Below are 14,123 nucleotides of genomic sequence, written 5' to 3' on the forward strand. Positions count from 1 at the left end.
CCTATTAAATCAATAGTGTAGCTAGTGAATGGTAGGCTTTAGTGTCAAAACATCGTTTTATTTTTATCAGCAAGCTCTCTTATATCGGCATAATGTTTTTCACAGATGTAAATTTAATCAACCCACTTTAGTTAAAATTTTTAGATTGTACAACAATTAACATACACAAAGCAAATTGATCTACATTAGCAGTACTGGCCATTGAATTTTTGGGGGGAGGGGGAGGGGTGATTTTATCTATTTCATCTCAAGATGATTATTCATTTTCAAATACTGAATATAATTGATATGGATATAATACAGATATGATATGGTCTCAGTTTGCTACAAGCAGAGCAAGATATTTTTCACCTTTTTGACGGCTGGAAAGTTAAAAACCAAAATGTGTCTGGCCCCAGCCCTAGGAAATAAAATTGTTGGTCCCTAATATAATTGCAGTATACATTGATACCTATTGCAATGTGTTTAGAAATACCACAATACCAAATGCTGTGTGGTACCCATCTCTACTAAAGAGGCTTATTTTCTTGGGGATCTGAATCATTTGTATCTAAAGACCATGTTTCCATGGGGATCTGAATCATTTGTATCTAAAGACCATGTTTCCTTGTGGATCTGAATCATTTGTATCTAAAGACCATGTTTTCTTGTGGATCTGAATCATTTGTATCTAAAGACCATGTTTTCTTGTGGATCTGAATCATTTGTATCTAAAGACCATGTTTCCATGGGGATCTGAATCATTTGTATCTAAAGACCATGTTTCCTTGTGGATCTGAATCATTTGTATCTAAAGACCATGTTTCCTTGTGGATCTGATTCATTTGTATCTAAAGACCATGTTTTCTTGTGGATCTGATTCATTTGTATCTAAAGACCATGTTTTCTTGTGGATCTGAATCATTTGTATCTAAAGACCATGTTTCCATGTGGATCTGAATCATTTGTATCTAAAGACCATGTTTCCTTGTGGATCTGAATCATTTGTATCTAAAGACCATGTTTCCTTGTGGATCTGATTCATTTGTATCTAAAGACCATGTTTCCTTGGGAATCTGAATCATTTGTATCTAAAGACCATGTTTCCTTGTGGATCTGAATCATTTGTATCTAAAGACCATGTTTCCTTGTGAATCTGAATCATTTGTATCTAAAGACCATGTTTCCTTGTGAATCTGAATCATTTGTATCTAAAGACCATGATTCCTTGGGAATCTGAATCATTTGTATCTAAAGACCATGTTTACTTGGGGATCTGAATCATTTGTATCTAAAAAGCACGTTTCCTTGGGAAACTGAATCATTTGTATCTAAAGACCATGTTTCCTTGGGAAACTGAATCATTTGTATCTAAAGACCATGTTTCCTTGGGAATCTGAATCATTTGTATCTAAAGACCATGTTTACTTGGGGGTCCGAATCATTTGTATCTAAAGACTATGTTTCTTTGGGGATCTGAATCATTTGCATCTAAAGACCAAAGACCTTGTTTCCTTGTGGATCTGAATCATTTGTATCTAAAGACCATGTTTTCTTGGGAGATCTTCTCTTCGTTTTCATTACAACTGTAATATGGAGAACCTGGCTTGAGGACAGTCTGACTTGCATGTGATGGGACCAGAGCCACATGGCCAGACAGAGGGGCAGTGTGATGGAGCCACATGGCCAGACAGAGTGGCAATGTGACAGTCAGTGTGATGGAACTGGATCCACTGGGACAAATGGAATAGTAGTAGCCTGACTGTATATACTGTAAGTAGAACCACTTGGTGGGATGGAAGGGGAGCAGCCCAGTTTAATATATAGATGATGTAACTGAAACTATTTGGCCAGATGGAAGGGGAGCAGCCTAATTTATAGATGCTGTAACTGAAATTATTTGGCCAGATGGAAGGGGAGCAGCCCAATTTAATATATAGATGATATAACTGAAACTATTTGGCCAGATGGAAGGGGAGCAACCTAATTTATAGACGATGTAACTGAAACTATTTGGCCAGATGGAAGGGGACCAGCCTAATTTATAGATGATGTAACTGAAACTATTTGGCCAGATGGAAGGGGACCAGCCCAATTTAATATATAGATGATGTAACTGAAACTATTTGGCCAGATGGAAGGGGAGCAAGCCCAATTTAATTTATAGATGATGTAACTGGAACTACTTAACCAGATGGAGTAGCTGCTTGAGGTACCAGTGGCAGAACTAGAGTTACAATGCTAGATGGAGGGACAACATAGGTCAGGAATGATGGAATCAGTACCACTTAGTCAGTGGGAGGGGCAGCATAACTCAGATTTGGGAACAGTGTGAAAAGAAGAAGTCACTAAACCCATTGGAGTGGGTTGACTTGAATTATGAGATGCATAGACATGTTGAAGAACATTTCTGAAGTGATGTTGATGTAATGGATTGCCAGTCTGATTTGTTTTTGTTTCTGCATAGAGCTTATATGAAGTAATATTGATGTACTGGGTCACCAGTCTGAATTGTTATTGTTTCTGCATAGAGCTTGTATGAAGTAATATTGATGTACTGGGTCACCAGTCTGAATTGTTATTGTTTCTGCATAGAGCTTGTATGAAGTAATATTGATGTACTGGGACACCAGCCTGAATTGTTATTGTTTCTGCATAGAGCTTGTATGAAGTAATGTTGATGTACTGGGACACCAGTCTGAATTGTTATTGTTTCTGTACAGACAGAGCCCAGTGAATTGATGTGGATACACTGGGTCACCAGTCTGACTTGTTATTGTTTCTTCAGTTTCTTATTCCCTCAGCATATATGAGAGAGATTGTTTTGTAGGAGAAATTAGTGGTTATTTTCATTTGGTTAATGTGATACCCTAGCCACTTCCACGTGTCCACTGTAATGTTGATATTCATGAAAAGTTAAATCTTGTTCCTGTATCTCTCTATCTGGTTTTATTTCCTAAAAGCTAACATCATAATATGTATTTATTAACAACTTCTTTTGAAGGTCACCCCAAAAGATCAGAATGTCAGACATGCTGTATTAATTACACAAGTTACCAGAGTGTTTATTTGCATGTACAAGTTAATTTTGAATATAAAATAAATTGGAATGGGTTTGGTATATTGAAAGAAATTCTATAATTAAAAAATTATTTGGTTATATGTTGTGATGAAATAAATGTATTGATATATCCAAGTACACTGCAGATCAAATCGCTAAAATGATGCAAGTATGAGACAAATTATTATTCCCAGATGTACCGTGCATACTCATTTATAAGAGTACCGTAGTCAAACTGCAGACAACAAAAATACTGATCTGTCCTAGTGTAATACAGTTGCGGACCTTGTTTATGCTACAGTTGACTCCTGACAAACTGCACAGACCCAGATCTGCTGTCACCTACTACTTCACAAGATCTGGGTCTGTGCAGTTTGCAGTTGGACTTGACTTATAAGTAAGTAGATACAGTGTTAATATTCTTACATAAACCAATGAAAATCAGTTTTGTATTGACTGGAGTGAATGTTTTATAAACTGTTTTCGTGCTGTTCAAAAAAATAAATAAAAGACTTGACATGTTTCAAAATGGTGGTTAATCAAATCTGTGTAGACTTGTACAGTCATATTCAATGTATCCTTGATATTGTGACAGTAATTGTATAATGATTGATATATGTATTTGTTCAGTAATAATCTGATTTTGTCCATCATTCCTATGGAAGCAAGATCTACAGCTAATTTGGACTTTCATCCTCAAGATCTGACTCAAGAAAATAGCACAGATGCAAGAAATAAAGTCCCCTAAATTGTACAGTTTCTTGGAATATACGTTTCACAGCTTCATTTCTGTTCATGAACCTCCTGAATTTTATTTACATGTCTGCTTAAAGTTGACAGAGCACTGATATGATAATGTTATACTTGAAAGTGGAATCAGTTTATAGGGTATATATGCCGTATGTTTAATAGATGCTAGAGCCGTATTGAGTACCACTGCCCGATTAACTCTCAACCTGTAGCTTTAATGACAAACCTTGAAAGGGTAAAACCTTGTAAAGGTTAAAGGTCAAGCTCAGAGAGGCTCAAAGGAGGAAAATATCTGCCACAGAATTACTTCAATCCTATGCCACAAACCTTGTCCAAATTTTGCATGGCTTATCTTTAAGACCAAGACTTTATATTCGAAAGGTCAAAGGTCACTTTCACAAAGACTATGAAGAGTCTGTTACATATATCTATTCATCATTAGAGTCCATTTTTTATAGTCTTGCATATGAGGCAAGGAAGAAACCAATTAATTTTACGGATATCAAAGCAAAACAGATACTATGCCTTCTCTATCACAACTTGGCTGAGATTAGATGTACTTCTCACCTGTAAGCATGCAGATTTCTTTCGATCTATAAAGAGTACATTCATTTGGGCAAGAGAACAATTAATTAGATTTATAGGAACAGTTGCATGTTAAATTGCTATACTGCAATGACTTTTAATGTCTTTGTCGTGAGAGGAAGTGATTCTTAATTAAGCCTTCGTTTATTTAACAGTCAGACAGGTAGGAAAAGGTAAACTTTGATCTCATGCATTACTTTAGTTGGTATGAGTTACGAGAATCTGTGTGAATTCTCCGATCTTAGATGATTTCACGTATGATAAAGACTTGAGTGCATATTGACTGAAATTAACGTTAAGCCATGAAGTGAGATTTCATGTATGCTTAAAACTTGACTGTGTGTATTCTCAGAAAGTAACATAGTTAAGTCATGTAATGAATTTCATTCATTCTTTTGTGTAATGGAGACACGAACAGAACTGTTATGTCTTGTGTGATGTTAATGTGAGTCAGTGATGAAATAGCCATTAGAAAGTACATTAATCTTATGAAACTAGGTTTGTTTATGGTCTGCCATGTTTGGCTTGACCAGATAGCCTTCGGTATCTGTTTGAATTCTGATAGGATGATATCTGACATAATGACAGGGGAGTAATGATCTACAGTGTATTCCTAGTAGGATATCTGACAGAAGATTTAGGTTGCTTCTCTGTTTATTTTGAAAGAGGAAATAGCTCCAATGACATATCAATGTACCTACCTATCCAAGTATCTACGTACTTAAGTATCCACCTAACCACACAAAGTTTGAGGGCCAAAAGAAGCGAGACGATAGAGAGTTTGGAGAAGTAAAAAGCAAAAGGACCAATAAGAACAGCCACAGTGAAGTTGGAGTTAACCGGAAATAAGCAGGTTATGATGTTGTACACGGCAATGACTTCGATTGTTCATTCAATTCTATGATGAACCAATTCTATCATTTAAAATAGATTGGCTATTTATATAAGTATATTTGTGTTTGAAATTTCGTGAATGATATATTTCAGAAGAGAAATGTATCTTCCTAATGTAACATATTATCCTGGAACATATTGTAGCTCCAGACTTGTTTTTATCACTGTGCATCGTGTGACTGCAGAAAAGACTTTTATCAGATTTTTGTATCAGTCTACATTCTGAAATCTTTCTTTACTCATTTATAAATACTAATACTGATTATTGAAATATACCCTTAAGAGTATCAAGTTTGATGCTGTAGATTTTGATAACAGAATTATAGAGAATTAAGTGAACAAGTTACAGAGTACATACTTGCTTTTGAGTCTAATTCAACTGCAAACTGCACAGACCCAGATCTGCCATCACATAATGTGCTAGCAGATCTGGGTCTGTGCAGCTTGTAAGGGGTAATCAGTAGAACAAATAAAGTTGACCCTGATGTGCAGGCGCATAATGCTATGGCAGATCTGGATTTTTGATGTTTGTCTCAACTTATAAGCAAGTAAATATGGTAGATATTATGAAGATCACTCTCCTTCAAAATGCAGGCACAAAAATGATTGGATAAAGAATAATATTTTGATGAAAAAATGGCTAAAAATTACAAACTGAAATCCAGTCAGCTTAATAAGAAAATAAAATTAATTGCATCGACTGTTAAAATTTGAAGGAAAAGCTGAATTGTGCTAAACATCTCTGCCTTGAGCAGGATTACATTGAAAGTCCATATCCATAATTATTAGTATGGCCATGATATGATAAATTCATACCCATATTGAATACATTGGCCATGATCTGATAAATTCATACCCATATTGAATACATTGGCCATGATCTGATAAATTCATACCCATATTGAATACATTGGCCATGATCTGATAAATTCATACCCATATTAAATACATTGGCCATGATCTGATAAATTCATACCCATATTAAAGACATTGGCCATGATCTGATAAATTCATACCCATATTAAATAACATTGGCCATGATCTGATAAATTCATACCCATATTGAATACATTGGCTATGATCTGATAAATTCATACCCATATTAAATAGCATTGGCCATGATCTGATAAATTCATACCCATATTAAATACATTGGCTATGATCTGATAAATTCATACCCATATTTAATACATTGGCCATGATCTGATAAATTCATACCCATATTAAATACATTGGCCATGATCTGATAAATTCATACCCATATTAAATACATTGGCCATGATCTGATAAATTCATACCCATATTAAATACATTGGCCATGATCTGATAAATTCATACCCATATTAAATACATTGGCCATGATCTGATAAATTCATACCCATATTAAATACATTGGCCATGATCTGATAAATTCATACCCATATTAAATAGCATTGGCCATGATCTGATAAATTCATACCCATATTAAATACATTGGCCATGATCTGATAAATTCATACCCATATTAAATACATTGGCTATGATCTGATAAATTCATACCCATATTTAATACATTGGCCATGATCTGATAAATTCATACCCATATTAAATACATTGGCCATGATCTGATAAATTCATACCCATATTAAATACATTGGCCATGATCTGATAAATTCATACCCATATTAAATACATTGGCCATGATCTGATAAATTCATACCCATATTAAATACATTGGCCATGATCTGATAAATTCATACCCATATTAAATACATTGGCCATGATCTGATAAATTCATACCCATATTAAATAGCATTGGCCATGATCTGATAAATTCATACCCATATTAAATACATTGGCCATGATCTGATAAATTCATACCCATATTAAATACATTGGCTATGATCTGATAAATTCATACCCATATTTAATACATTGGCCATGATCTGATAAATTCATACCCATATTAAATACATTGGCCATGATCTGATAAATTCATACCCATATTAAATACATTGGCGATGATCTGATAAATTCATACCCATATTGAATACATTGGCCATGATCTGATAAATTCATACCCATATTAAATAGCATTGGCCATGATCTGATAAATTCATACCCATATTGAATACATTGGCCATGATCTGATAAATTCATACCCATATTAAATACATTGGCCATGATCTGATAAATTCATACCCATATTTAATACATTGGCCATGATCTAATAAATTCATACCCATATTTAATACATTGGCCATGATTTCACTGCATGTAAGATTTCACTGAAATGTGATCCTATTTGAGTTGATTAAAGGTTTTGGGTTTAGAAACCAACTGAACCAAGTAATAATGGTACATACACTATAGCACCTGTCAGATGACATTAGGCTAATTCAGATTGTTGTCCATGATTTGAATCATCATTGAATAAATTGAACATAAACTATTTGTAATTCAAATGAAGTGGATTCATATTTCCTTCATTAAATGCCAGTCTTTCAACTGTTGAACTTGCCTGTATACATCTTCTGTTATGGGGTTTACTACTTGCCTGTATATATATATATATATATATATATATATATATATATATATATATATATATATATATATATATCTTTTGTTATGGGGTTAACTAAGTGCACAGTGTTTCCAGTTTTGATATGGATGGTTTCAGGAGTTTAAATTAACTGGTGGTGACCACTGCTTATTTGGTGGAAGGTGTTTGTGGCAGATTAGGAATAAAAATAGTTATATGTGGTGACTATATACAGTCAAAACTTTACTTAAAATTTGTTCCAGTGCTGCATACCCTCTCTACCATGTTTGATGTGAACTGCTTTCAAAAATGCTTCAAGGAATATTTATCAATTAGTTCTTTAGAATTTTTGTTGATAATGTACTTTTAGTATTCTTCCAGTTAATGATCAGAAATTGTCATTCTGCCCCATGAAACACATGTATCCAGTGTCTTAATGGCTTGACTGGAAATTAAAATTTTTAATTGCTCTCTAATATTTTAAAATTAAGGTCTCTGACAAGCATCAGCAGTTGCAGAGAGGAAAGCCCCCACAGCTGTTTGGATGGAACATATTGGAAAAATACCATGCAAGTGGGAGTTTCATTGCAGCTCTGTAGTTTACAAATAAAAATTTTCATTGTCGTTCTGTTTCGGAATTAAATTTCTTTTTTGCATTTCCAATTCCAAATAAACACTTGTGTCACTTAAAGATTACTGTTGGGTTTTGTTTGAAAACAGTAGTATGAAAGCGTTGTGCTTCAGTTTTTTATTTTAAGAATTTTGTGGGAACAAATTTAATTTTTGTAAACTTTTTGCTGAATATTTAAAGATCTGTCTGTCTTCTTTTGTCATACAGGACTTGAATTTACATTTATTTGCAGTGTTTTGTGCAGTTCTTTAGTTTTTCATTTTTAGAACTTTAGTTTAACTTGGCACCATACAGCTGTTTTAGTACTGGGGTGTTATTCAACCCCAATGCGCATATATATATATATATATATATATATATATATATATATATATATATATATATATATATATATATCTGTGTGTGTGTGTCTGTGTGTGTGTGTTTATAAAGGGTTCAGAAAATATTAATTACTCCAGATCTGTGAAAACTCAACCTTTATGACACAGTTAAATTAAAGGATATAGAATGAAAATTATTTCCATGAAATATCTAAATATCTTTTATTCTTATTATATTTTGCTGGAATATAAAAATTACCTAAATTTGTTAAAATTGTGCTGCTTTACAGTCTAATTTCTTATGCTTCCATTATTAAAACAGAAACAGTGGATAATGTATATCACCTTGTGTTTGCCAATTAACTCTTCTTGTCAGGTAGATAAATTACGTGGCTCTTCTCCATCCATTACCCTCTTGTCTGAACCCCTGGTGATATTTTGGATTTTTGTTTCATTTATTTCCTTGATGGAGAACAGCCTGTGTATGCTGGTTGGAATTTGGGGGAGAATGCCAAACAGAAACATTAAATGTACCAAATATTTATGTTACCTGTCTTTTCCTAACAGCCGGCAGTTAATAATAGAGAGTATATATCACCCCACCCCCCTTTACCATACCCATTTACATAGCTTCTGCTAAAACATTTCCTGTGCAACATAGTATTGAGGCTTATTTCTTTGAGGGGCCAGCTTAGATCATGAAAGACCCAGATCTACTTATTTCTTTGAGGGGCCAACTTAGATCATGATAGACCCAGATGTACCATCAGCTTGTGCTCCTGCTGTTTGCTGGATATCACAAGTAGAGCACTTACATACAAGATAAAAGAGGAAATTCCAGCTAAATTTTAATACTATGTTGTTGTTTTTTAAATGCCCTCCCTTCCCTGTGTCCTCGTATAAATAAAGTTGTCAGCTTGATAGAATACATACATGTAATGGCTACCTTCAAAAGTCTGAGCTTTGAAATTTTTTTTTTACTTTTCCATTTAAATAAAAATTTATGAAACATTTCCAATACATTTACCTTGCAGCTTTGAGTGACCGCAATTGAAAAAATATGCACAATATAAACATTTTAGAGGAAATGAAATAAAAACATGACTACCATAAACATAATTTATTCCCCAAGTATTAAATACAGTTTTTCTTTCATCAAGTAGGTCCCTGTATCTGAATTTACAAGCATTTTCCACTCACTAAAGGCAATGTACTTAATAATAGTCTTTCAGAATCCAATGGCCATTCTGTTTTGGCAGGTAAATGAGTGCTGTTGCCAGCCTCTGAATCCTAGGATATTTGTGTACACTGCATGATGCTGGAAAGCACACAGCAAAGAAAATAAAACTACCATAGGAAAAATGTCGTGTGGAACATAGTTCTTTAGATAGAGTGCCAAGATATCTGAATTCCATTGTCATCCAAAACCAATCATTTAGTCAAAATGGGATTGTTTGTTTGGTTTAGGTACTTTACCCACTGCAACACAAGTAGGTTATTTAGTGCTGAGGCAATTGGAGTAAATTGCCTTGCCCAAGGACACAACACAATGGACTATATGCAACATTTTCTTGCCTCCAAAATGGAAGAGCTTGACAGTGTCCAAATATTGCATGATTGTGAAATTGACAATGGAATTGCCCCAGTTAGCATGGTCAATTTTACATTTTGCCTAAACATGTTGACACATTTTTACGAAGTATGTTTCTTAGTTGCATTTGCATTCAAGACATAGATGAATAACTATAATAAGTACTATTGGAACTATTTTGTTAGACTCTTAACATACACAAGTGTCCACCAAGCTGGGTGACATAGGGATAATATCCAAAATTGGATTGTAAATCGCAAGGTAACATATTCGGTTACTTAATGGTGATGATGCAGAGTGACAGACGGCCATGGTTTAAATTCATTGCACCTTGTATTTTGCAGTAAACCTTGGACTTTTAATTTTTTGCAGGAAACTTTTAGTCAGAAAATGACAATGTCCATGACATTACAGTTAACTTATAGGTATCAGTTAGTTAGTCAGTTTTGTCTGTCACCCCTGCTGGCTGGGATATAGGCCACCCACAAAAGATCATCAGAGGCTTCTGTCCTGTGCCATCTTCCCTCAGGCATTCAGTTTCTGTTTTCTTTTCTTCTGTTAGAATTTCTGTAGCAAGTTGGGTTTTACAGGGTCGTATTGCTAGCCCTATGCCCAACCCACCTCCTTTTACCTCTGGCATGGGACCGGCAATGGCAGAGTTACTTATAGGTATATTCAGCAGATCTACATTTACAACCTATAGATAACTTGTATATTACTGATAAATGAAATGTTGGTGGATTAATAGTCTGTTTTCACCTGTACTCTACTTTTACAGACTGGCATTTCACTTACTTCATCACATCCGAGGAGTACCAGTAACTTATCAATGATCTGTAAATTCCATACAAGTCTTGCTGATATAAAAAAGTCAGGATAAGTTATTTCCATAAGGGAGATTTCTCAGTATATTCAGTTTGTGTTTCTTAAAAGAGAACATAGATAGTACCTATCTTTTTTAGAGCTGTGTCCTTTGCAATATGTAACCACAGAGATAAGAACCATTCAGGATTTATCATTATTTCTTAAAAATAAAATAATAAGAATTCCACCATATGAATTATGTTGATGGAACTGAGGAAACTTTTTTTGACATTAAAGAATTTTCAGTAGTTCTATACATCCTCACAAATAAGATGGAAAGTATTTACATGCTAGTGTCTTCAACCTGTAAAGAGATCTAATTGTAAAAAAAACCAAATAACAAGAAACCAGTCTTTTAGAATGTAAATGGTGAAAAATGGTGGCAGAGAAGAAAAAAGAAGAAAGAGGCATATAAATCGTGTAGAAAAATAACATTTATACTTACTGCTTCATATAGAAAAATAACATTTATACTTACTGCTTCATATAGAAAAATAACATTTATACTTACTGCTTCATATAGAAAAATAACATTTATACTTACTGCTTCATATAGAAAAATAACATTTATACTTACTGCTTCATATAGAAAAATAACATTTATACTTACTGCTTCATGTAGAAAAATGACATACTTACTGCTTCATATAGAAAAATAACATTTATACTCACTGCTTCATATAGAAAAATAACATTTATACTTACTGCTTCATATAGAAAAATAACATTTATACTTACTGCTTCATATAGAAAAATAACATTTATACTCACTGCTTCATATAGAAAAATAACATTTATACTTACTGCTTCATATAGAAAAATAACATTTATACTTACTGCTTCATATAGAAAAATAACATTTATACTTACTGCTTCATATAGAAAAATAACATTTATACTTACTGCTTCATGTAGAAAAATGACATACTTACTGCTTCATATAGAAAAATAACATTTATACTCACTGCTTCATATAGAAAAATAACATTTATACTTACTGCTTCATACAGAAAAATAACATTTATACTCGCTGCTTCATATAGAAAAATAACATTTATACTCACTGCTTCATATAGAAAAATAACATTTATACTTACTGCTTCATATAGAAAAATAACATACTTACTGCTTCATATAGAAAAATAACATTTATACTTACTGCTTCATATAGAAAAATAACATTTATACTTACTGCTTCATATAGAAAAATAACATTTATACTTACTGCTTTACCAAAATGTTGAAAGAATTAAAGGTGCTGGAACTGGATGAAACAATAGTTGTTCAAATTAAATCTTACGTGTGTGTGTGTGTCATTTAGATTTTTAATGCAGATTTAACAATTTTTCAGTCATTTCATTACAATTTCTGCAGTGTGGCATTTTATTGTGATGTCTGGCATTGGGGCGTTATGCCACAGACATGTATCATAATGTCCAACCCACTCACATTATCCTGTCACCAGGCTGACCAGTCCTAACACTGACCTCTTAATACTGAGTGCTAAGCAATGCAGCTGTTAGTACCATTTTTATAAAGTCTTTATAAGTTAGATCCTGCGACCTCCCACATCTAGCAACTAGGACACCGGAGCAGTCTCTCACTAGATCTTAGTTTTTTAATGACTGTGTCGTTTAGTCTCGAAGGAAGATATGTTTACTGATTTTAAGGAACTATTTTATCCATTCAAGTTTATTCCTGATGGACATGAACATTGGTTGACATTTCTGTAATTCAACATAATTCAGTGTGAGATCAGGATGTATGCTGCATGTGTCAAATTCATTTGCACCTTGTATTCCAGTAGTTTTTATTTTAGATAATAAGCCCCGCCCCACCTTAGTTCGTACAGACTTTTCGTCAAAACTCAATTTGTCTTTGTACCATAATAACCTCACCTCTCTTTTTTTGTGAATTATTTTGGCTGGTCAATAGGCTTTTTATTTGTTGCTTAATGATAGCTTAAGGGTCATTCATAGACAGCAGTAGGTGACCAACCTGCATAAAGGAGGTGTGCACACATATGTGCATGTACATCTGTTTAGTGATCACACAGCGACCTGTTAATTGATCCTGGTGGAAGGAATTAGAGCCTCATACCCCAGACATTTATGTGCTCAAAGAAAGTTGACCCTGATGTGCAGGTGCATAATGCTATGGCAAATCTGGATCTTTGCCTCAGGCCATGAATCCATTTAGGTCCCTAGTGACCTGAATGGAGGGCTGACATGAGTGGGAATAGAACCCAACAACACGCACTCATGTAAAAAAGACTTTGACTTAAACACTACTGGCCAGGTGTCAACCAATACAGTATGTAACGCCAGTCACGATTGGTCGGCGACTATGATGTCACATTGGGACACCTGTTTTTTAGCAGATGGAAATCGTTCCACATCTCAGCTCATGTGTATGAATGTCCAAAAGTGGCAAGGGAGGAAAACAGTCCGGCAAGAAGGCTATCTGCAAGAGAGTCGCTGAACACCAGCTCATACTTAATCAAATTTTAGTCCAGTTATTTAATGGACCCTAACAAAACCAATATTGTGTGAGCCACCTTTGCAACTGAGTCAAATCCAATATTGTGTGAGCCACCTTTGCAACTGAGTCAAATCCAAATAAGTCTTATTTTCCTATCTCCTAACAAAATCAATAATACTAGTACAAAGTGTACATAATAATTGCCTTAACAATTTCACTTTGCTAAATGTCTAAGCGACATATAAAAGTTTGAGTCACTATTATTTCAAAATTAATTTTGAAGCAGGCGATCAAAAGGATCATACCAGTCTTGTGGTTTTATGGAATTGGGAAACCAAGCCAAAATGGTTCCCTTAAATAAGTGGCGATCAAATGAGTTACCTAATTTCATTCCAAGAATCTAATGTCAGCCCTATGGTATGTCTTCAAACTATGTCTATTGT

The 14,123-nt window shown here is 34.0% G+C and overlaps 1 protein-coding gene across 3 annotated transcripts in view; it reads left to right on the top strand.

The window, feature by feature from the left end:
• Positions 1-14,123, top strand: part of LOC149808567 (3',5'-cyclic-AMP phosphodiesterase 4D-like) — a 418,389-nt gene that overhangs the window by 150,401 nt on the left and 253,865 nt on the right. The gene's annotated exons all lie outside the window — the stretch shown is intronic.

This window comes from Sinohyriopsis cumingii, chromosome 1 (genome assembly GCF_028554795.1).
Source record: "Sinohyriopsis cumingii isolate HCF-2022 chromosome 1, ASM2855479v2, whole genome shotgun sequence".
In the NCBI taxonomy this organism is placed as follows: domain Eukaryota; kingdom Metazoa; phylum Mollusca; class Bivalvia; order Unionida; family Unionidae; genus Sinohyriopsis; species Sinohyriopsis cumingii.